At 46.2% G+C, this 25038-nt stretch overlaps 1 long non-coding RNA gene across 6 annotated transcripts in view; it reads left to right on the forward strand.

Annotated features, from left to right (window-relative positions):
* Positions 1–25038, forward strand: part of LOC112545051 (uncharacterized) — a 68815-nt gene that overhangs the window by 38493 nt on the left and 5284 nt on the right. For 3 of the 6 annotated variants that reach the window (XR_012895764.2, XR_012895765.2, XR_012895771.2), the window contains exons 4-6: positions 18135–18242; positions 19734–19996; positions 21481–21610. The exons of 1 other annotated variant lie outside the window; for it this stretch is intronic. This is a non-coding gene — a long non-coding RNA (uncharacterized LOC112545051). The remainder of the gene's footprint in view (positions 1–18134; positions 18243–19733; positions 19997–21480; positions 21611–25038) is intronic. 2 more of the 6 variants (XR_012895767.2, XR_012895770.2) reach the window with 2 other exon arrangements.

The following is a 25038-nucleotide window of genomic DNA, read 5'->3' on the forward strand; positions in this document are numbered from 1 at the left end:
GATAGGCACCATGTTCCAACGTAAATGCAGGCAGAGGACGTAAGTCAGGGGGTTTCAGCCCCTTTCACACTTACAAAAATGGTTGCAAGTGTGGGAGGTCAGAACTTGGGCGGTCGCGAATAGGGGGCCTCCTGCACTTGAGTGGCAGCATTACGTTTTGCTGCTGTTTCTCTTTTCTGTACATTTTCCCAATAAATTAAAACAAAAACCACCTGGTCCTGAGTAGGGATGTCACAGAGTAGTTGATTAACTGGTTAACTGATAAGCAAAAGCTTATAGGTTAATGCTATAGACCAGGCATGTCAAACAGGTGTCTGGAAGCCCGCATGCAGCCCAATCAAAATTTTTTGCAGCCCATCACTAAATTTTTATAAAAGAATAAAGTGCGGCCCACTGGCCGCTTGGAGCATGTGGCCAAGTGCAGATCACAGCCGGCCGATGAGCCGCTCTGAGCACGGCACTGCAGTGACTACTCACAGCCGGCCGGGCCGCTCTGTGCTCGGCTCTCCAGCACATTCTCACGGCCGACCGGGCCGCTCTGCACTCGGCCACAATAGACCAGGAGGGCGCCCGCCTCTTGTGGCCCCGGGCAGGCTCCTGGGAGCCACCAGCCTGGTCCTGGGAAGAGGCGGAGAACTGGGTGGCAGCGGGTGCCAGGTGCAGGGTCTGCTGGCTGGGTGCTGGCAGGCTTGCAACTGGCACGAGCACTGTAGCCAGACCGTGCCCCTTTAAGTGCTCCAGGGCCGGGAGGGAGGCAGAAAAGTTTCCCTGGTTTGGCCCAGAGTGGCCACCAGGGAAAGCTGGGGAGTGCTAGCCTCCAACTAGTTCGAATTAAGTGGCTACACAACCCTTAATTCGAACTACTTAATTCGAACGAGGCGTTAGTCCTCGTAGAATGAGGTTTACCTAGTTTGAATTAAGCGCTCCGCTAGTTCGAATTAAGTTCGAACTAGCGGTTTGCATGTATAGACACTATGAAAGTTAATTCGAACTAATGGCTGTTAGTTCGAATTAACTTTGTAATGTAGACATACCCTAAGTTTTTAAAGTGCCATAGGACTCCTCCTTGGTTTTGTGTAGCCACAGTTTATGCCAGGAAAAGAGGGCTTTTCTTGGTCTAGCTAGACATTTAGCAGGTGAATTAAGCTGCACCAACACAAGCACTTTTATGCCAATACAAAAGACTAGGGCATTTGCTGATATATACATAGAATTAAAAATGATCCCCCAACCAACTTTGCTATACTGGCAAATGTTTCCAGAGTAGACCCTGTCACACATTAAATCTGTTGCCCCATAAGGGAGAGTTTAAAGGAGAGCCCCTGTGGGCAGACAAAATGGAGTCTAGCTGGCTTCCATTTTAAGTAAGGAAATTTACTTCAGATATGTTTTCAAGCCAAATTAGTAATTGTGCACACATCACTATATCTCATTGCACCCCTCTCCTTAGTCTGTGTACCCGGCTCAAACTGTGCACTCAGCACAGGTAGGCTGCACATCGCCCGAAATGATGCACTCCTCCCTTCCAGGCATTGCACACAACCCCATTCTATGCACCTAGCTCCTAATGTCTTTTCCCACCTCAGAGTGCTTATAAACTCTGCTCTGAGGAGAGGTCGGGCTCGTCACTGTCCGTCTGTTCATTTGTCTAGTCATCCCTGCTTTCCCATGACGTTCCCTTTTTCCTTGTCATCTTTATGGTTCATGGTGAGTTAATTGAGGCCTAGATCTTGCCCTGCATTGCTATCCTGTGTGAGGGAATTCTTCGTGTCTCTGGATTATTGGCATGGGCCAGTGAACCATACTCTTTATACCATACTCATCTACTTACCTAACAAATCAACCAGAGTGGTCGAAGGATCGGACGGGTTCGGGTTCAAGAGGAGCCATACCACACAGTGACCAAGATTTCTTGGGCATCATCTTCAGCAGGAGTGAATCACTATGAGGGATCTCCCCACCAGTCCTCCCTCTAGGCTTACCATTAGCCGAAAGGTTGTAGGTCGTGGGCATGAATCGCCGGAAACCTCTTTGTAAAGTATACTTACCTTTTGTTGTATAGGGATCTTTCTATCTTCTTTTCTTCAGGGATAGGTGGACCAGTTGCTTAAAGCTGCTTCTTTGTATGTTTGTGCATTTTACTTCAACAGTATATGGTTTGGCCCTAAATTCTTGTGTGCCTGATTTGTGGCTGTTAATGACACCAGTGATCAGATACAGAATACCAGGTCGAACCTGGCTTCTGTGCAGAGACACTTTAACATCTTAAATGGACTATATTTCAATTGTTTATCCAAGTCTCTGGGGTAACAATCTACAATAGGAGCAAGGCGTAGGATTCCCCTGCTTCTATCCACATGCTTATGCTAGTTATAAATAGCAGCAGGCTGCGGAGGAACAGCTGGGCTGTGCCGTGTCAATACCACTGGTTTCAGGCAGGTTGTGTTTGTCCTGCCTCAGCCATTCTTCTGCTGCTGCTTCCAGTGCTACCTCATCTACACTGTTATTTTTACTTGAGTGTGGGTGCACGAACATGGGAATCACACCCATTGCTCCTCATGCAGACAGAACCAAAGTCACTTTTGAAAATAGGCTCCTAAGTCACTTAAGCTTTGGAAAGTTTTACCCACTATCCTTTTCAGATCTGAGAGCAAGAGCCAGCTGCTACAGGGAAGTCAGCAAACAAAAAGGTGGGGGTTTTTCTTTAACAGTATGGAAAAACAATACAGAGTTTTGCCGACAGCTTTTCAAAATAAACACATGGGGTCACGCTCATCTGGAAACAGTAGGAACAAGCACGGATTCACACAGCCAGGAAGTTGCTGCTTAAGGGGAGCAGGAAGTACCAGTCATGAGAATTGCAATTCCCATGGAACTCACAAGTTTAGGCAATTGATTGTTCAGAGCCCAGATCTGAATGGAACATATCTGTAGCAGGTGGCGTTATTTTAACCGTTCAGTTTCCACCAATATTGCCTAAAAAGCCCCCAAATTTAAAACCCACCTTGTGTTTCTTTTTTGAAAATCTTTTTTTTGTTATCAAGAACCACACACAACATATGTTCAATGGTGTATTTAAATAATACAGGTATAATGTTACCCCTCTTGTCCTGAGCAGACAGCCAATATTCAGGGTCTTGTGCATTGTTTTCATCAGGAGAAATTGGTGGTAGAGTCAGATATTTCTTTGTTGCAATTCTATTTATTTAGAATGTACACAAAATCTTTAGGGTTGCCAGGTGTCCGGTTTTGAACCGGACAGTCCAGAATTTGAGCTTTCTGTTTGGGAAACAAATTGAGAAAATATAAATGAGAAAATATAAATGTCCGGTATTTTCTAAATAGGATGTAATGTAGATTGTGATGTAATGTCAAGTGTGTCCGGTATTTTTGTTGAAACCATCTGGCAACCCTAAGTCTTGTTCCCCTGAACAAAGCAGGAATGGAACAACAGTAGATGATTTCTATGCTCACAATTCCAAGCCTCTTTCCAGCCAGCCCTCTACCCTAAAGCTCACTCTCTCTCCCCTAGCTTCTTCTCTGGCTGTCTCTGAAGCGTGCCTGATGCTTTTCCTGTGTGCCACTCCAGTGCCCCTGCTGCTTCTCTCTCTCTTGCTGACTCGCTCATACACACAGCTGCAACAAACGATTCCAACTGCTGGTATTTGCATCCAGCCCCCCATGAAACACATAGGTGCTGATTTCTAGTTTTCCCCAGAGTGCTCCAGCCCCCAAGGTGTGCTGAAGCCCCGCCTACACTGCACCTCTCACTTGAGCCCCCCCTCACTCTGCCTCTTCCCACCCCCATTCTGCCCACTGCCCTAGCCCCTGCCAGCCTACCTCTTGCTGCTCTCTGCCCTCCCCAAAGTGAATCCCCTTTTCAGATCTGAGAGCAAGGGCCAGATGCTACAGCTGATCAGCAGCACTTCCGAACAGAGTTGGCACCTATGCCTCTACTCTCAAAGCTCAGCTCCTGACTGGCCTGGCATGTGGCTGGTGGCTTCTAGGTTTTCACTATCTATGCCACTAAAGAGTTTAATGCTTTTTACATTTGTCTTGAATGAAAGACTATTTTTCACCAGTTTCAATGAGGGTTCACGCAACTCCCAGTGTAACAAAAACCAAAACAAACAAAACAGTTTCATCTAGATCTGTATTAGTCTAAACATCATTACTGGTCACACAGAAGAGTGATAGGTCTGTTTCTGTGGGTTTAACATCTTATGTCCTCACTGTTAAGATGGTTTTCCTTGCATCCCCTTCATTAATATAGATAAGCAGAGCACTATGTTCTAACAACAGAGGCACTTAGCAAAGTATATGATGCCTCCAAAACAGAACAATGAAGGAAAAAACATTCCAAGTGAGCTGGATTCTCCCTCTTCCCAAAAAATGACTTTTAAATGTATCAGATGCTCTTGTCTAGGAGGGGTCAATGTAGTGGCTGTAGCATAGCACCCGGGTGATGGGTGTCCCTAAAAAGCTGGGGCTACCATGTTCTAGATTTTTTTTCAAGTCAGTCTGTTCATTTCCATCTAAACAGAGTTACAGCAATCTAGCCTGAAGGCCATGAAGTTTGACTGCAAACCATTTTTGGCCAATGGTTTGTCTTGGCTGGGATGTGGTCTTCTGGCCAACTGTAGATGAAAGGTGTTTTTTTGGCAGCTGTCACTGTTGGACTAGTTGGAAGCAGTGAAGAATCCAGAACCCCAAGGTTACAGACATGGCCATCTGAGGGTAGACTCCCTCATTTTACATAGCTGGAGTTGCGTGCAGTAAGCCAACCTTCCTGGTCTAGTGTAGACCAGGCCTAAGTGAGGATGTGTCATCAGAATGGCAACATATTTTTCTCTTCCCACCAGCTTTACCTCTGTTAACTAGCTACCTTTCTTCCTCTTTCTGTACTTGACCTGGGAATGAATTAGTGGACAATGAATATGTTCCCATCCATCAGCAGATAGTAGATTAAATTTCCTGCTAGTGATACCACAAAAAAGAATCTGCTGTAGTCAGAGTGAACCCAGGAACAAAGGAAGGATCAGCAATTATAGCGGAAGTCAGAAATAGCGAAAACCTTTTGCTTTCTGATCTGATCTGGTTCAGAATCCTACACTGACATTTTCACTTTCAAGACAGCAAATAACAGAAGGGCAAGAAATAAACAGCAAGGATGAAATTGTAGCCCCATTGAAGGCAAGGGGACTTTTGCCACTGATGTCAGTGGAGTCAGGATTTCACCCCCAATACTGTATTACAATTGAATTATTGAGATTTGGTGACTCTATCCATATTTCTATTGGCACAACTGTTAAGCTGGGTCTACCGTAAAAAGTTAAGATGACCCAGCTATGTCACTCAGGGGGGCTGTGAAAAATCCACACCTCTAGTGTACTTAAATTGACCCAACCCTCAGTACAGAGAGCTAAGCTCAGGGAAGAATTCTTCCACAGACCTAGCGCTGGGCGAAGGCAGCAAGATGGTGGAACCTGCAAAAGCCATTTTGCCTTGAACTAGAAATCCAGAAGTGCCCCAGAGAGGGGGAGTGGGTAGAGCAGGGCCAGGATGGGAGCCTCACAGCCCATGGTCTAAGAGGTCCTGTTTGCCTTTGCAACTTTTGGTAGCTGGCTGGAGCACGCAGCTGCCCGCATTGATTGTTACATAAATCCTCTGTTCCAGGACTGGTGAGACAGTCTGCACATTAGTGAGTCCACAGATACCTGCAGATATCCCCAAGCTCCTGGGTGTCTCAAACAGAGACTCCAGCTAATGTGATTGCTCCTCTCCCCCAATACTGGGGCTCACCCATATTTCTATTTCTAGGTATGCCACTGGTTCTGACCATGTTAGCAATTAACCAGGAGATTGTAGTTTGTCATCCAAATCTCTGCCTGCATCTCCCTCCCTTTCCCCCCACAACACAAAAACAACAACAATGTTGTTCTTCATGGTAACCAACATAAGTCTGGATTCTGTATTTCAATTTAGAAAGGTGAGGGGTAAAGCCCTTTCCTTTACTAATTTATCTACACAAACTCACCACAATGTGCCAAACAATTCAGTTACATATAGGCTTTTTATAAGGTCAGTTATCTGACTTTTGCAATGTTTGACTTTTGGAGGATGCCTGTTTGAGAAAAAACTACAAATCTGAAGGCACTGTCATCCTTCCTCAGCTGTTGCATGAGAGAGACCCCTTTCCTAGACAGAGGGATAGAAAGGTACCTCAAAAGAGCAAGGCCATTTCTGGATCATTCCCAGAGCAGTAGAAGTGCCATCTGCAAGGCCATGCCAGTAAGAATGGTGCAAGGGGCCCAGTACTTCACGAGGTGTTGATTTCCCACCAACTCCAATGGTAGTTAAGGGCACTCAGGCCCTGGCAGAAATATTTAGCAGCACTCCCACAGGAACAAGCCATTAGCACTGAATTCTACTTTACTGCGATCTGGCAGGGAACAACTATATCAAAGTGGGAAGTGGAAAGTCAGTTACTGAAACAACAGTCTGTTAAAGGTCTAATGTTTCCACTGCGGATGGGAATAACTACAAATGAGATTTCCAAGCTAGTGTCTTTTAAAGGCACTTGCTTTGGCTTTGCAAAATACAAGACTTGCTCTGCTATAATTAAAGCTTTTGAGGGCATGTCTGAAACAACAAGAGAAGGGAAGTTAGGAATGTGTATTTTGTGTTTTACACCTTCACCTGGTCCCGCAACATGTAAATTACACCAATGTAAAAAACAAGGAGTCCTGTGGCATCTTAAAGACTAGCATAGAGGTGGGGAACCTAAGGCCCAGGGACCAAATGTCGCTCCGGCTTGCCTGGATCTGGCCCCCGAGACTTGGGACTCCCCCCTGCCCCCAGGATTGGGGAGCCCATGACCACCCTGCAATCTCTCCGCAGGGCTGGAGAGCACAAAATCTACTAGCTTAGGTAGCCCCTAGGCTCTGGTATGCAAGAGGAATATGGGGAGTGGTTTTGCTTATCACTTGTGTGCAGCCCCCTGCTTATTTTTCTATGGGTCATAGTCCCCTGACCCAAAAAAGGTTCCCCACTACTGGACTAGCAGATTTATTAGGGCATAAACTTTTGTGGACTGTAGCTCACTTCATCAGGTGCATGAAATGGAAGCTTCAGTTTGGCAGTGGTTTAGACATACATACAGAGATAAGAATATTACACATCAGTGCTAATGAGGCTAATTCAATTAGGGTGGATGTAGCCCATTTCCAACACTTGATAAAAGGTGAGAAGACCTAAAGGGGAAACTTACTTGCTGTAATGAGAGAGCTATTCCTGATCTCTATTTGGAGCTATTCTGGAGGTGTCAAGTTTTCATATGAATTCCAGCTCAGCAGTTTTACACCTGAAGTTGTTTTTCTCAAGTATGGCAGCTTTCAAGTCTTCTCTTTTGTGTCCGGTGAAGTTAAAATGCTCTCCTACTGTTTTTTGTATGTCACCATTCTTGATGTCTGATTTGTGTCCATTTGTTCTTTTTTTGGAAAAAGAATCTGGTTTGTCCAATGTACATGGCAGAGGGACACTGCACATGATGGCAAATATCACATTAGTAGATGTGCAAGTAAACAAGCCCCTGATGGCATGGCTGATGTGGTTAGGTCCTATGACGGTGTCCTTAGGGTAGATATGTGGGCAGAGTGGGCAACGGGTTTTTTTGCAGGGATTGGTTCCTTAGTTAGCATTTCTGTTGTGTGGCAAGCAGCTGCTAGTGAATATTTGTTAGGGGGCTGTCTGTAAGTGAGGACTGGCCTGCCCTAATAAATTTGTCAGTCTTTGAGGTATGTCAGAACTCATTGTTTTGTTGAGAGACACAAACACGGCTGCTTCTCTGGAACTTTATATCAACTTAGTCTTCCTTCAGCCCCCTACTGTCAGGTAACTTGAACCCCTATGCAGGGCCATCCTTACGCATATGCAGAATACACAGTTGCGTAGGGCACCCGAAATTCCGGGGAACCACCGAGTCTTAATGTCCACCCACCATGCTCTTTCTATCTCTGTTCTGCAACTCTGCTTCCTCTGGAGAGGATCTAGTTAACTTAAAGTGAAGAAGTCTGCCAGATCTATGAGCAGCACATAGAACCTATGTAAGAGCCATTCAAGTGGTAATGAAGCCATGTAACAGGCATTTGCCCACCCCGGGTGTATATTGTCAGTGTCTGAATTTACTGTGTTAGTGAACAGGACCTTAGTTTCAAATTTGCTTTAAAACTATTTCATTAGTGTGCTGCTGAAGATTATAAATATCACATCTCTAGAATATCATCAGACCCCTCCCCCTCCCAGGCTGCATCGGGCATAAGGGCATCAATTTAAAAGTATTGTGTAGGGATGTTCCTGTTCTCATGATCATCGCTTCTGAATTTGATCCATTGTAGTCTAATGGTTGCGACAGGGAATAATTTTGGACCATTTCTGTGCCTAAGCATAATCAGCCTTTAAATGAGTACTATACAGTAGGAACATCCACAGGTTTATATGTGTTTCTTTAATGTTTATAAGGCACTTCTAAGTCTTTGGCTAGATTAAAAGGAGCAACACATGCATCCAAACTGAATGCTTGGAGATGAAGGGCTGCCACATATGTCTTATTATCAGCACTATGAGCTATTTAGCACCCAGAATCAGCCTGCCACAAGACCACAGATGAACTTATGAAAAGAAAAAGTAATTCCTGATTATAGAGTTAATGATATTTCTCCTTTTGAATAAAAGTGACTTCATTTCTTCCACTAATAGAATACATAATAGGAAATAATTATTTTCAAAAATACAAACTCAATACTGGTTTCATCACTTTAACTGAAACAGACATGCATTTTACACTCCCAGATTCTCCTCCTGTCTCTCACTGGTGACTAGATACCATATATTAAAAGGCATTCCGTACAAGTGAACGGGAAATTGTTGCTTCTTGCCCGACCAGTTCACTGGAGATTATGCACCTTTCATTGTTTGAACCTGAATAGTTTACAGGGCTATTCACTGATGAGGCAAATACTCAACCCCCAGAGTGGCTCAGATACACAATCCTTAACATGCAAGAAGGAAAAGTAAAATAATGTACACAACACTTACAGAGCATTTTCTATCCAAGGAAATAGTCCCGGAAGCACTGAGAAGTGAAGCTACTTACTTGCTCATCTCGATGTAACAAGTCACTTGCAATGCTGGGAATAAAATAGAAGTATCTGAACATCCAATGTCCTGCTATAACCACTGGATGATGTTGCCGCACAAAGAGGGGTTCTGGTTTCTATTGTATTGGGAAGGAAACAAAGATGTTTGTTTTCTAAATCCCCAATTTTTAAATTTTATTTTCACTTCTCTGCAGTTCTTGTCCCCCTGTTTCTGTGACTCCTGTCCCTTCGCTCCACAGAAGGGGTCTCTTTTCACTTTGCCACTCACTATCATTTTGTTGCTGAGCCTCACCAAGGGAAACAGAGATGAGCAGATCGTAACCAGGATTTTCGCTGATCCGACCATTCCTATGTGAATGGAGTTATACCGAGATACATATTAACTCTGGTATTTTCTAATTAACTTGGGCTATGTTAGTGGTAGAAATCCTGTATTGTGCTGTTAAAATAAAATCAATACAACTAATTACTGGGTGAAAACTCAACAGTTTCAGGCAGACAATAAAGGATTCTGATGTGCTATAATTACAATTAACCCATCTGGCAATGCTTAAATCTCTGGAAATGGAACTGATGAGCTTTCTTTGCAATCCTACTCTAAAGTAACTAATTTTAAAATTTTGTACATGTAAAACACATGCACACACACAGTTTCACTGAGAAAGACCGGCCCCAAAAGCTGCACGGAAAAGGAGACAACTCAGGAGTTAAAAGTCCTTGATCACGGATATAATTTTGCTTTGGTTGGGCCTGACAATCAGCACATCTCTGCAGCAGTGATGGATGTGCAATATCTATGCAGTTGAATTGTTCTGTTGGCAGGCTGCAATGCAAGAGACGTGTGTTTCTCATTCCAGCGGATGGCAGGGACTCACAGGGCTAGAGAGGCAGCACGTGCAGAAGCAGCACGTTTGGTCTCTGTGCAGGAAGTCGTGCCTCATATTTCTCAACAGCAATGCCTCTGGCAGAATAAGGAGCAGCAGGAACTAATTCCCAGAAAAATCCCATTTAGTCCCTCTCTGTCAGGAAGATAGTGGGCAGAGCACAAGTCACAAAGGGTGAGGGTTGAAGGTAGATAAAGGGGATTCTTCAGGGTTTTCACAAAAATATGACTCACCAAAATACCTTCCTGTGCTCCATCACACAGAGAAATCATGGCATAGACTCCTCCCCTGGCAGAGACAGTCACTGTTTCACATGTACCAATGATTTGCAATCATAGCTAGGACCTGAGAAAGCTTCAGCCCCAGTGCAAGACTCAACCTGCAAGTGTGAACCATGCTGCAATGGAATCAAAGCCGACATGTGCAATCGCTGCCCTGGGTGAAAAATCTGGGCTTCACTTGGCAAAATTTACTGCAAGAACCATTTTTAAAAAGCCCATTTCAGAGCTTTGCTTCCCCTACTTGCCTGGAACTTTGGGAAACCTTAAGGTTTAAAATGTCACTCATTGTATCTTTATGTCACCGCAATTCTGCCAGGGCAACTGCTTTTGGGATGGGCCAAAATCCAATCACAGTCAGATCTAAAGACTCTTGAACTTTAGGCATGTCTGGTTCTAGACCAAAACATGTGTGTTGGGCCCCATCTCTGTTTAACTGGCAAAACCCAAAGGAATTTCATCCTTCATGTCTGTATTTGCCACTCTCACAGAAATGAGTGGAATTGGTTCAGGGTCTTCACAGTACAGCAGAGCATGAAAGAGGAAAATAAAGAGCTGGGACTCTGAAAGCAGAGGTGGCTTTTAGGAGGGCAATGCCTAAAGAATCCAAAGAAGAAACTAAGCAGCTGATAAATGTTTTAGGACCAAACATTTTAAAGCACAGGAATGACTAAGAGACAGGTGACAGGCCAGGAAATCAGCGGCACAAGGTTAAGCAGGACTAGGATGCCAATGAAAAATAGAACTGTGTGAGATACACACTTAAAGCAACAGACCTTGACCCTTCCTACAACCCCTATGTACTATCCTGGTGGCAAAAATGGGCCATGAAGTTTGTTTCACTAGCCAGCTGAGGACTCTACCATGCCAGTTAAATCAGCTTCAGGAGACCAGGAATAAGGAGTTTGCCCAATAGTTTCAGTTCTTCTCCATGCAGTTGTGTGGCAGACACAAACTCTGCTCTCAATGCTAAGCAAATAGTGCAATATCCATTGAACACAGGTACATCTGCTTATCCCACCTCCACATGTTCATCCCTTCCCAATTCCACTCCCCACTGTGTGTATCTGTGCATCTGCACTGAGAAAGATGAAAGATTCTGCAAAGCTGCTCTGCCTTTTAGGGAGCGTTAAAGGACAACAGCAGGCTAAATGCCGGATGTTTGAGATAACTGAAACAATGTACCTATTTTGAATGTGTATCCTTAGGGCATTCATGATGTATCTGCTAAACAGGAACGGCTATTCCCATCACACAATCCCCCTCCATTGACCAAAACCCTCCCACTCCTAGGTGGAAGAGAAGACCCTATCAGCTGCTAGGAGGGCTGTGTGGAGCCAGATGACAAACAAAAAGCTGAGCAGGAGCTGGAGAAGCTGCTGCATGGGGAACTGGAACCAAAGCTAAGAAGCAGGTTGCAGGGATGTTGGGGAATCACATGCAGAGCAGGCTGTGAATGGCAGAGACTGCAGCAAGAGCCGCAGCTCTGTGGAGGCCTTGTTGGAAGCAGCAGCCCCTAAGAACCTAGTACAGAAGAGCCAACATCCAACCCTTGGTCTTAAAGGGAGGGGAATCTGAAGAAGACTACTGCAGCCAAGTACCCTCCCTCCAACATTGGAGATTAGTCTGGGAAGAAGATAGTGAGATTGAAACCTACGGAAAGACAAAGGCCTATATTGAGACCTAAGAGAAGGAGTTGCTATGGTTGCAAAGGGGGATTCCTGTAACCTAATTGCCACCCCAACTGGGACAAGAGCAGTGTAAAAAGTGCTGCCACAACAGCAGAACAATGCAGAGAAGCCCCTCAAAGAGAGACACGGCAGCCGGGAAACCTACGTCCCTCTAATGGAAGAATGGCCTGGAAAAGGCATCCTGGATACCCAGTCTGCAGAGCTCTCACCCTTTATTTGATGCCTGAATGGGCCAAGCCAGGAAACGCAATGTGGCACCTTGAAAGGTGACAGTTCAAGACACGATACGGACGGTATTTGGAGCCTTCCCCTTTCTTGCTAGCCCTAAAAAAATCCCCCTTCGCGTAGCCATGTGCCTATGTGCTCACTGGCTCCACCATGGCTAGCACCTACTGGGCCTAACAGCAGCTGCAATGCCTTTCATACTGGCCTCAGAGGTGCAGTCCACCTGGTGCTACTGAAAACCTTCATGGATTTGCCAAACCATAGTGCACAGCAAAGTAGGGTGGTCAACTTTCTAATCCCTGAAAACTGAATGCACTGAACAGTCCCTTCTTTTTAGGCCACACGCCCTCCTCGGAATCCAGATCTCCTGTCCCACCTATCCCCCATCATCTCCTGATCTCCACCACTCACCCCTGTTTCCTGCTCTCCTATGTCCCATGGTTCACCTGCTGCCTGCAGCACTGGGCTGGAAGAAGCTGATGCAAAGCACACCCAGCTAGGGCATGGCAAAGGTCAGTCCCCAGAGCAAGGGGCAGTGGAGAAAATTGGGGCACAGTGGGATGAGGAGGGGCAGTTACACACATCCCTAGACAGCGCCGCTCCTTAATTCGGAGCCCAGTCTTGGAGCCAGCCAGTTCTTGCCATCATGCTGGGGGGTGCAAAGAGCAGCGATTGCTAAGTGGAGCCACCCCTGCTCCAGCAGCTGCTGCAGCTCTTCCCATCCCCTGGTGGCATAAGCTGGTTACTGCAGGGAGCCAGACTATCACCAGCCAATCAGTGGTGCAGCCCAGACACTGCCGTTTTCCCTTTTCAAGCAGACTTTCTGGTTGAGAAGCTGACACCTGGCAGCCCCGTGGATTACAAACCCAACCAGCCACACCATTAGCAATCCTGGGAAGTCCCCAACATTAAAATGCAAAGGCTGTATTCAAGCTTGGTCTTGAGCATATGCAAGAGTGGCAACAGCTCACAGCCCCTGTCTATAGAGGGCCCCCACCAGGAAGAGGACTGGAAGACAAGGTACTGAAGGCCTGATTTCCTTGGAGAGCTGGGGGGAGGAGGCAAATTTAAAGCAAGGCCCGTTTGGAAGGGAGGGGGCAAATTATTCTACATGGGTTTACAGCAGGGTTCTTATACTTTCCTCTGACGTATCTTGGTGCTGGCTGGAAGCAGACTAGGCAGGATTCAGAGTGACAGCCCATGGGTCTGAGCCATTCTGGCAAGTGACAAGTGCGACCTCCAGGGCCAATAGCCTTTGTAGTAGCTTTAGTCCATTCTGATTGTAATGGGAAGATGTTATTTTCCCGCCATTAGCAGATTATTCTATCAATGGGTGGGAAAACAAACAGGCTCTGGCTGACTCTAAAGCATTGAATTGACAGCCTCCATTCTGTACTTTACACAATGCACAATGGGAGCAGTATCTGAAAAAATACTGAGCTCCAGTATCTCCAAGTAAGAGCTGTACCCCACTGCTCCTCCCGGGGGTTCAGTGAGAACATACTTCCTTCTATATGTGACTGGATCACAGGGAAATCATGCAAACAGTGCAGCAGCAGGTTTGAGAAAGGATAAAATGTAAGGAAGAGGTAATTAGTTGGAGATTCTGATTGCTCTGCTGCCGGCGTTACATGAGTGCCCTCACATGCCCTTAGTGGTCTCTTTCACTCAACTACTACAATACATTGAAAACAAAATAGTCCTGAAACACTGGGTTTGACTAGCCCCTGTGTCTGGATGGGAGCTGGACTGAGTGGATTTGGGGCACGGCTTGTATGGAAGAAGGGAGTGCCTGCTCAGGAGTATAGTCCCACTTCTGGAGTATAGTCCCACTTCTATCAGCCTTTGGAAGTCCATCTAGTGTGCGACCGAGGGGTGGGCTCTGCTGGACAGAGAGTGGCAGGTTCTGGAGAGCTGCTCGGCAATGTACTGTCCCACTCTTCAGCTTCGTGGAGATCGGTCATTGCAATACAAAATGGTGAGCCAACCAACAGTATTTTGTGTTGGATGACTTACCCATCCCCATCTCCCCATATGGTAAATTCCTCTCCAGAAGAATGGCTGTGGAGTGCAGATGGGGAGAAACAGCTGCTAATGCAGGAGTGGGAAATCATTTTTGATGGGGGACCACTCTCAAGATTTTGGAAAGTGGTTGAGGGCTGTACTCTTCCATGGTATTAATGCAGGAGACGTGGGGTCTGGGATGGAGGCTGGGTGCAGAAGGGATCTTGGGATAAAGGATTGGGTTGCAGGAGGGAGAATGGAGTCTGGCAGGGAGTTTGGGTGAAGCAGGTGGTTGTGACCTAGGGCAGGGAAATGGGGTGCAGGGTTTTGGGATGTAACCTAGCGTAGGAGGGATTGTGATCTCAGGCAGAAGATGGGGTGCCATATCTGAGAGTAGCTATGGGTGCATGTAGCATAGTGAGGCAGGAGTGTGGGGCAGAGGTTTGGGGAAGGGAAGGGCTGAGGTATCAGAGGCAGGTTCTCACCAGGAGACTTACCAGCCTGCCTGCCTGCTTCCAGAGCTTAAAATGTTTCTGCTTGCTCAGACATGTGTTTGAGTGAGAGAGCCGGGTTGTGCTTTGTGACTGCCTGTTATTCAAACAAGTAGCTCCTATTGGCCGGTTTCTGTCCAGAAACCGGCCAATGGGATTGTGCTGGGGGTGGGAGCAGCATCTGAATCTTCCTCCCTCCCCTCCGGACTCAAAGAGAAAGTGCTTCACAGCTGTATTTTGGAGCAGTGTGTGGGTCAAGCAGGGGAGCCTGCCTGGTGCTCCCCACTGCTTCCATTGGGCTGGATCAGGTGGCTTGGCGGGCCAAATCCAGCCCACGGGTCGTATTTTGCCCAGGCCTGTGCTAATTGCAGGGAAGGGAGATTTTCTGTATGGGAAAGGGGCAGTGTGGGGTGTCCTGGCAGCAATGTGAAGGTTCCTACCTTCCACTGAAATCAATGGGAACTAAGTGCCTAAATACTTATGAGGATCTGGGCCCAATCCACTATGCAACTAGCTTTGTTATTTGCAAGTATCATTTGATCTGTACAGTTCTTGGTCCATCATCCCTGGTTTAATGGGATGTCAGCCTCACTGAGAACATGAGAGTGGGGCCCTCCCATGCTTGGCACAGAACAATTAGGAGGGAACACCATGGGCTGAAACCTGTGGACTTTTCTGCCACTGGAGACAAGTTAACTCATTATAATTTGTTACTACTATACATTGAGTCTCCTGGCAATGATCCTGGACAGAAAGGATACTGGTCTAAATCCACTCCCTATGTACCCTCAGATTGAAATCACATAAGGGGGGGTGCTTTCTTGATGCTGCTCCAATTAGACGGTGACATTCTTCATGCTATAGTAATATAATAAAGGGTCCATTTTCAATGGTGGGAGTAATTAACCAGGGGGATAACTAAGAGTCTGGGGGGGATTCTCTGTCACTGGGGATTTTTCAGTTAAGAGTGGATGTTTTATACAAGATCTGCTCTAGGAATTATCTTAGGGAAGCTCCGTGGCCTGTGTGTTGTACAAGACATCAGACTAGAAAATCACAAGGGCCCTGGAATCTATGAATCTGTTCTCAAGAACATGCCTCCCTCTCTTCCCCTGAGATGAATTCCGCCCCTATCACAAAGGGAATGGAAACAAACAGAGAGCTCACATTCCAAACTGAGCGGAAAGTATTTGGAGATGAAACAGAAAAGGCAGTAGATCAGATCTTGCTGTTCCAGTTGTTGGATGAGTTGTACTACAAAACTTAAACACAACCACCAACCATAAACCAAGCATTGCCATCTCACATAGCTGAGTGGCTCTGAGAAGCCATTACTTACATGGAGGAGGGCTGCCACCTTTCTTTTTTTTTTTTTTTTTTTTGCCATGCTTGTTCTTGCTTGTCTTGAGAAAGTGCTCTCCCTAGATCTCAGGGCAAGCAGTGGGAGTGATTTTTGTATATATTATGTATTGCCACACTGCCTAGAGGACACATGATTTGTCCGGCAGAAGCCACACGCCTACAGTGAATCATCCTTAGTTCCTGCTCCCATCCTCGGGGACCGTTTCTGTAACAACTTCAGTTTCTCATTTGAAATCATTTCCTTCTTCCTCCTTATGACTGTTCCTTTGAAGCCAGCTGGCGCAGAGATTCAATTCCCTCCGTGTGGCAATAGACTTGCAGTGCCATTGAATGGGGTTGGAAGGAAGCAGTGAGTAAGTGAGGTTTAAACTTTATGCCAGCCACAGTGAGCGTCTGCTGTCTTGTGTCTCGGTAGCCTTTGCGTATGGAAAGGCTGGTGGTGAGACCACAGCGGTACATGTGATGCATGAGGAGAAAAGAAGGGTGCAGCTGTTTCTTCACACTGAACAGTTGTTTAAACAGTAATATTTCGATTAATGTTTGTGCAGAGAGTTCTAGTGCTGTGGGCATTATATTTCTTTGCATGGTACTATTGGGTGTGGGTAGGATGGAAGTGGGCTGTGAGGAGTGGGAGGAAAAAGAGAGAACCATGAAAATTCAGACTCTGATTAGCTTGCTGAGTGCAAGAGTATGCATTAAACACACTGAATAGGAGGCACATAGCTACGCTCTTACTATCCCCAGATGCATAGATACCATAGTGATCCATGCTTTAGAAACACTGTATAATAACTGAGAAAGGTGGCGAGATAGAGATCTTTATAAATATGCCAGTCTACGAGAAGGAACTGGATGGAGGAATCGATCTCTGCCAAATTTGTCCATAATAAGGAACGGTAGCATGTTGGTGACACAGACCAGCCATAAAAGATCCTGCAGACTCCGCTCAACCTCGACACCTCTGCTGGATAAGTAAGGGGTAGCAGCCAAGGCACAATAGTGAATGCAGATCAACACCACTGGTGAACAGCAGAGGAAACAGGAGAAGGAAACAAGGTTCTGAATCTCCTCCCATTACACAGGTATAAATCAGGAAGTCCATGGGGTCACATCAGTAAAAGCACAAGAGAAGAACCAGTCCCAAATACTTGGTCATAAGCAACCCAGCAGAACAGTCAGCAGCCAGTCCCGTCCTTTCCACATTGTTCCACTATAGCACAAGTCACTGGGAGCACCCTATGCCTAACAGATGAGTCCTTCTGTTATGTCAAGAAAGTTGTTTGGGGGAAAGCTTTTTTATATAACATACTTTTTGTGGCCGATTGGGGCAGAGAGTAATGTACTGCAGGCACTCAAATACCATGGTGATGGGGCCATATATAGGACCTAAAAAGATTGTCAAGATAGACATGGCCACTGGTAGAGGAACCTATCTTTTTGCAAGCCACACCCAATCCACTATGTTGTTCTACACACAGAAGGTCTGCCCTGTGCACTGCCAAGGCGCTGTAGCCAGACAGACCAACCCCCCATATCATCCATCTTATTTGCCTCTCTGAAGCATACAGGGCAGAGAAGGAGCAGTAAAATCAGCATAGTCTATGCTGGCTCATCTGATCCTGAGAAGCTGAAAAAACAGATATGTGGAGAGAGAGAGAGCGATTAAGTCAATAAGCTGGCCTCGAGGCTGCGAGAACTGCCCCGGCTGGCACCCATATTGATTCGAACACACACACAGTCCCTGGGAGAGGAATTTCCCACTGAGAAAAGAATCCCCAGTAATTCCAATTTAGTTATCGCTCTTACAAGTGTAAATTAAGTTCACAACTCCCTTGTAAGAACTGGTCTCACAAAAGACAGACCAGCCCCATTTGGCATTACAGATAAGAAAGAGAAAATACGTGACCCTATGGGTATATAAGATAGGTCCAGCACACACTCACTTTGAGTGTCATTCTACCCTCTACCTGCTGGTCGGGTTAGGTGTTTGACCTCCTGAGATTCTATGGGGACGCCCACCTCGTATTTTCGTCTTTCCTAGGAATTGAGGGACCGGCCCTGGCCTGACATGCTGGAGTCGAGAGGCACAGAAGGGGGTAAAAATTGTACCTGGATGTGGTCCTCTGTCTTAAGTGTACACATAGAAAGAGTAAGCTGTCACTTGGTACCATTATTTCTATTTTTCTATCTTTATCTTCTTTGTAACCATTTTTAAGATCTATATTTTGCTAGTAGTTAAGAAATAGAACAATAGCCATTGCAACCATATGATTTATAAGCTTCCTCAAATAAACCTGTAACTGTTTGGCTACGTCTACACTGGCCCCTTTGCCGGAAGGGGCATGTAAATTTCAGCAGTCGTCGTAGGGAAATCCGCGGGGGATTTAAATATCCCCCGCGGCATTTAAATAAAAATGTCCGCCGCTTTTTTCCGGCTTTTAAAAAAGCCGGAAAAGAGCGTCTAGACTGGCCCCGATCCTCCGGAAAAAGTGCCCTTTTCCGGAGGCTCTTATTCCTACTTCGAAGTAGGAATAAGAGCCTCCGGAAAAGGGCACTTTTTCCGGAGGATCGGGGCCAGTCTAGACGCTCTTTTCCGGCTTTTTTAAAAGCCGGAAAAAAGCGGCGGACATTTTTATTTAAATGCCGCGGGGGATATTTAAATCCCCCGCGGATTTCCCTACGACGACTGCTGAAATTTACATGCCCCTTCCGGCAAAGGGGCCAGTGTAGACGTAGCCTTTAAGTTTTAACCTGACTCCTTCAGTTGCTGTAATAGAACCAAGCACAATTTAAAAGAACTTCAGCCGGTCATAAAGGGACAGTTATAGGAAGAGCTTGGGCATTTGGATCTGTGTCACTCCCAGGTGACAGGGTCCACTGGGGCACTTCTCAGCCTTTCCTGGGCTGCCCGCTGCGAAGGAATTATGAATTCTAGCAGCTAAAATCTGAAGTGTAATAAGCTCTTCCTGTACACACTGGGGCGTCTGTTAGCCTGTTTGGCTACCCTCTGGGACGGGACTTCGGTCCTAGCAGTAAAGTCACGGACGTTAAACTATTTTTCGGGGCGCCCTCCAGCCTCCTAGGCTGCCCGCTGCAACGAGACTTTGTGTCTCAGCAGTTGAAGACTTGGGTGTAACACACACGCACACACTGCCCTGACCGTCGGCTGACAGGCGCACTTCTCTCCTCAGTGTGCTGCACACAGCAAAGCAACCTTGTTTATGTGAAGTTTGCACACATTTCTTTACTTGCAGTGGGCAAGATGCACTTTCTTTGCCACTTCCGCAACAAGCAACCCATGGTGCAAGTAAAGGCCCTTCCATTTAGTAAGCAGAAATACCAAGTTCAGTCCCTTGGTCTTTAGAATGCTGCCGTTTTAGTTTGTACCTCCTGGTATAGGCAGTATCTTGACTGCAGAGGAATCAGCCCTTTGTCTCTCATTTATTAACTAAAAAAAAAAAAAGAGGTTTATATTTATGCCAGATACAGATTTAAATGGACTCAAAATGACATCAGCCTCATGGAGGTGTGATCCTGGCATGTAGGCAATGAAATGGTATTCCAGCAGATTGGAGTAAATCCCACATCAGTATATGCAGTTACTCACATTTGTTTTTTTACCTGTGTCTTTTTTATACAGATTTATGTGTCTTGGTATCCAACAACTTCTAGGACATAAAAGAAAACATTTTATAAGAATTTCTCCCAAAACGAGCAATTATTAGTCCAGATTTTCAGCTGGTGACTTTCATGGAGCTACCAGATGAGACTCTGACAATGTGAACAAGGCTATGAAAATGGAAAGAAATGCAGAACCTGAAAGTACACCTTTAGTCTGCAATCTGTCCATCTGTGACGAGGTTGATGGAAGACAAACACCAAAGTCTTGAAGAGATAGGGCAGGTAATTTATTGATAAAGGAAATCTGAAGAGTGAAAGAAACTCTAAGTCCAGCTGAGATCCATGCCAGAAACCACAGATGAGATAAGGGATCATTTAACAGCTCTTTAAACATTGAAAGCAAACCAGGGAAAGCATGCATGGACTGGAGATAGAAAAGCAATTCTGTTCCTGGAAGTTAGAAAAAGGTCACCTTGATTTCATGAGTGGGAAAATTCTGGACATGCTATTTGGTACATAATGCAGAAACACCCACAAGCGTGCTGGGGAATGGTCAGGGTCTTTCTCCTCCTATCCAACTGCTCTGTATCTTGTATTCATAGAGCCTGAGGCCAGGGGAAAGGCATTTGCTGGGAAGGAGGATATACACTTATTTTTATTATTTGCAATATAAATGCCCTCTTGCATAATTATTAGCAATAAAGAGTTTAAAGCTAAATATTTTTATTCATAATTAGAGGGAAAACCCCACATTATTCACCTTTGAATTTAGCCCCTTTTCCTGTTGCAAGTCATCTTTGAACAGAGTGGAAATTGTCCAAACTTGTTCACGATTCAAAATTGATCAAAGTTTTATGTGAATATATTTCAACCTATGAATCACTCAAACTCAGTACGTGAGTTGTTTGATCACTTAAATCACATAGTAAGATGACACGAACACACACAGCATTAAAATACATGTACAATGCTAGCTTTCTGGGCACGGGCTTGCAAAGGAAAAGAAGCCGCTTGCAAAAATGATCATGAAAAACAGAAGTGTTGTGAATGCCTGCGAAGCAATATCCACCCTGCTGCAAGACCAGTGAGCTGTAATTCCAGACAATGAGATTTTAAAAGTAACTGTGGAGAATCTCCACTAAGAAATAGAGATCTCAAGGGTGAAATTTTGACCCAACTAACGTCAATGGTATGTCTACACTATGCGCTTTGCCAGAATAGGCAATGCAAATGAAGTGCAGATTAGCATTTTCTCATGCTTCATTTGCATAATCTCTTCCGGTCCGTTTTTGTGCAAAAACAAGCAATGTGGACGTTTCCTTTTTGCACAAGATCCTTATGCCTCTTCCAGCAAAGCGTGTAGTGTAGACATAGGAGTTCTGTCATTAACTTCAGTGGGAACAAGATTTTAGTCAGAGTACAGGTGGGCAGAGAGAGAAAATATCTGCAGTAGCACACTGGGTTAGGAAATCTAGAGAGGATTGTTGCCTGAGTCCAGGAGAAGCCTAATAAAGTGCAACTCACTCATAATGCAGATGTGCTGTTCTCTTGGTTATAACTTTCATGCACCCTGCTTATTGTAGAACAGACAGTTCTCTTTTTTATATTGTGCAGTATATAATCCTGCAAGAGTCTGGTTTAAGGAAGGAGGTATGATTGCTATTATCATGGATTACTGGAGATAGCAGACAAGAGTGTAACTATCCTAGGTTTTGCATTTCAATGAGTAGTCTGCACAGAGAACTTTAAACTCCACTGTTTATCAGATCTGGACAGAAGCAGCTCTTTGCTGAAGCATCCTTCCAAGATCCTTGCCGCAGTAAACAAAGAAAAATCTGACTCCAGCCACAACAAGGTCAGGCCAGACAAACACAGAAATTCCAAAGGGCCTTAACTGTAAGTGACACAGCACCACAGAAGTAATCAGAGAGAGATGGTTTTAGAAAAAAAAACTTGCTTTAAAATACTGTTCCTTGATAGTTATACAGGTTTACAACTGCATAAAGTGGAGGGGTTGGATTAGTGCCTTAAACATCAGAACTGCAATATGCACATGCCCTCAGAGTTCAGACATCAGATTGTCCTAAAGCTCGGTCCTACCCCTTTGGATAGATTTCCAGAGACTTCATTGGGAGGGAGACCCAGCCCTACATGCCTAAATAAAGATTGAGATTAAATGCACCACAAGCATAACGTTCTCGTGGGAAACGAATCAAGTTCCATGCAGGATGCAGTAGTGAAGTGTCTCACTCACTGGGCTACTGTCATTCTAGGAATACAGTCAAAGACCCTCTTCTCTCAGAAACTGTTTCAATTTATTCTTGCTGTGAGTAATCCCAGAGATTGCTCTCAATGAAAGACCTTAGGGAAATATTTTCCAGTTTGTTTACTCTGCGTTTGGCAGTGCTTGGTGTAGAGCCAGTTCCACTCTGTCCTCAGGATAGCCAGCAAGGCTCTATAACAGGGTCTACAAACCCCACAGCAAGCAGAGGTGGAAGTGGCGAGAGCAGGCCTGCTGACAGGGGGAGGGGAAAAGGGGGCCCAGTGATTCAAAGGGGTCCAGGGCGTCAGCCCTTTACATTGCTGACAGAGTACTGCAGCTCTTAGGGCTGCCTCAGGAGGCGGGGGCATTGTACGGCATGCTCCAGGCAGCGCTGAGGGGGGGCACCACAGTCCGAGCAGTGCTGAGGGCTGGCTGCCCTTGGCCCTGCCCCTTCCACCCTCAGCCCCACCCCTTCCAGGAGCATGGCGCTCCCCCTCCCCGCCTTGCCCAGGGGCCTGGAGTGGCTCTCCGCTCCCCAGTATGTGAAAGAATAGTCTTTATTGTCTACAGGTAAGTAATTGCACATTTTTAAACTTTTGAATTAAATCTTCATTTTAATTTAAAAAGTTGTGTGTATTTTGGGAATGACCAAAGAGCCATATTTGGTTCCATGCTCAGACAGATTTGGCTCGAAAGCCATAGGTTGCAGACCTCTGTTCTAGTGGAAGACTTTGCAAAAGCCAACAGGTACTAGAACTGCAGGAGACGCGCTGGAGAAGAACTGAGTTCTGCCTGTTTTGATCACAACAATCTGTCTCTTTCTTCAACTGAGTTGCGAAAAGCATAGCTAACCACTGTGACAGCAGCTTGTGTTTACATCTTCACTCTGCCTGAGACCATGGGCAGCTCGGCCACACCCTATAGAGCTGCCACAAATTAACTGCCAGTCCTGAAGGCAGGCACCACAGCGGCAATCAATAGGGTAAAAGAGACCTGCTATAAAAGAAGAAAGCTCATCAAAGAAGAGGAAGGCAGACAGGCCTGGGACAATGAAGGGACAAAACCCCTGCAGTAAGCGGCCTCTGGAAACACAAAGTGACAGCAGGAGATGGCTGGCCCTGGCCTCTAGTTAGGGCTAAGAACTATTCTGGCCCAGGGTCTAATGCCCTCTAATGGAAGAAAGTCAGCTGAGGATGGTAGAAAACCCTGAAAACACCACATCAGTGACCCGTGACAACTGATTTCAAGGGAAGTTAGGCTTCTAAGCACCTTTGAATCTAGGCTGATGGTCCTGATCCTGGATCAGGATCCTCTGATGCAGTGGTCTCCAATCTTTTTACACCCAAGATCACTTTTTAAATCTCAGAACAGGCGAAGATCTACAGCCCCGCCCCTTCCTTGAACCCCCGCCCTCTCTATTCTCCTCCTGTCCATCACTTGCTATCCTCAGCCCTTACTTACACACTCTGATAAACAGTTTATTTTTAAATTATGCGATATATAAAATTAAAATCGCGTGTTTATAGAGGGAAGCCAGCACGAGCCTCCTCCAGGCCCGACTCCCCCCCGCCTCCACGGCACAGGGAAACCCCGCGCGTGCCTGCCCCAGAGCCAAACACCCCCTCTTCCGTGGTAGGGCCAAACCCCCACGGGCGCCTGCCCCAGGGCCAAACCCCCTCTCCTGCGGCACAGCGCAGCCAACAGCTTTCCGCAGCATGGCCAACCCCCGCGGGCGCCTGCCCCAGGGCCAAACCCCCTTCCCACGGTGCGGCCCGGCCCGGCCAACCTCCCCTGCTGTCCCCTCCCACAGCATGGCCAACACCCGCGGGCGCCTGCCCCGGGGCCAAACCCCCTCCCCTCCCGCAGCGCGGCCAAACCCTCGCCCCTCCTGCCCCGGCCAAATCCCAGGGCCGACCCCTGCTCCCGTGGCGCAGGGAAACCCCTGCGCTCGACTCACCCCTCTGGCGCCAGCGGCACAGGGAAGCCGTCGCACTCCTCCTCCGGGGTCGATGCCCCCTCCCCCAGCACGCAACAGAGCTGTGGAAGGGGAGCAGCCCGTGCACTTCCGGAACCCCAGAATTGACGCAGGCTTCAGACAGGACTTCCGTCCACACCGCAGGAAGTCGGCACTATACTAGAGGTAGGTAGTGAGGCTTCTCTGGGGTAGGGGGAAAATAGGGGGGTGGGGGTGCCCAAACGCCTCGCGATCGACTGGTCGAGGCCTCGCAATTGACCAGTCGATCGTGATCGACGGGTTGGTGACCATGGCTCTGATGGGATGCCTGCAGCTGAGAGTCCCACAACATCTGATGGATACAGGCATCAGATCCCAGTGCAGAAGAGAGTCCTTTCTCCGATCCCCATGATCTTTTACACAACAGCAGATGAGGGACAAAAATCTGGAAGAATACACACAAAAAACCCCCAGAGAAACTTGATTGTAAAATGGCCAAAACTGACAGCTGGCATTGTGGCTGAAACCCATTAAATCATTTGTTCTTTTAACTCGTTTTGGGAATTATTTGCAGGTTTCTAGTTAACTCTGCCCCTTCATCTCATCTCATTGGTGTAATTTCATGTATTGCTGTACAATGTAGCTCCTCTCCTCCCAATCAATTTCATTCTCCAGGTCAGAATAAGCGAGCGGAGAGCAGAGAATTACCTCCAGCAGGAGAAGCGGATCCTTTTGCAGAGAGAGGTCCAACAGAATGGCTACGTCTACACTGGCATGAATTTCCAAAAATGCTTTTAACGGAAAAGTTTTCCGTTAAAAGCATTTTCGGAAAAGCACATCTGGATTTGCAGGATGCTTTTCCGCAAAAGCACTTTTTGCGGAAAAGCGTCCGTGGCCAATCTAGACACGGTTTTCCACAAAAAAGCCCCGATCGCAAAAATGGCGGAAAACAGTACTATGCTGTCTACACTGGCCCTTTTGGGCAAAAGTCTTTCAGAAAAAGACTTTTGCCCAAACGGGAGCAGCATAGTTTTTCCGGAAAAGCACTGATGATTTTACATGAGATCGTCAGTGCTTTTCCGGAAATTCAAGTGGCCAGTGTAGACA

The sequence above is a fragment of the Pelodiscus sinensis genome, chromosome 14 (genome assembly GCF_052426305.1).
Source record: "Pelodiscus sinensis isolate ZL-2025 chromosome 14, ASM5242630v1, whole genome shotgun sequence".
Classification (NCBI taxonomy): Eukaryota; Metazoa; Chordata; order Testudines; family Trionychidae; genus Pelodiscus; species Pelodiscus sinensis.